This window comes from Brassica oleracea, chromosome C7 (assembly GCF_000695525.1).
Source record: "Brassica oleracea var. oleracea cultivar TO1000 chromosome C7, BOL, whole genome shotgun sequence".
In the NCBI taxonomy this organism is placed as follows: Eukaryota; Viridiplantae; Streptophyta; class Magnoliopsida; order Brassicales; family Brassicaceae; genus Brassica; species Brassica oleracea.
Genome location: NC_027754.1, coordinates 5,685,408 through 5,685,671, shown reverse-complemented (window position 1 = coordinate 5,685,671; position 264 = coordinate 5,685,408).

The window sequence follows — 264 nt, the reverse complement described above, 5'->3', positions numbered from 1 at the left end:
GACCTTACCAGAGCGACAGGGAAGAGTCGCTCGCGTTTTGATCACCCGGAGATGCGAGAACGAGTCCGGAGCGACCTCTCGTAGCGACACAACGAGGTCGCTCCCGAAGCATGGAGCGACTACTCGGAGCGACGAGCGGAGGTCGCTCGCGTTTTCATCACTCGGAAACGCGAAAACGAGTCCGGAGCGACCTCTCGCAGCGACACAGCGAGGTCGCTCCCGAAGCACGGAGCGACTACTCGGAGCGACGAGCGGAGGTCGCTC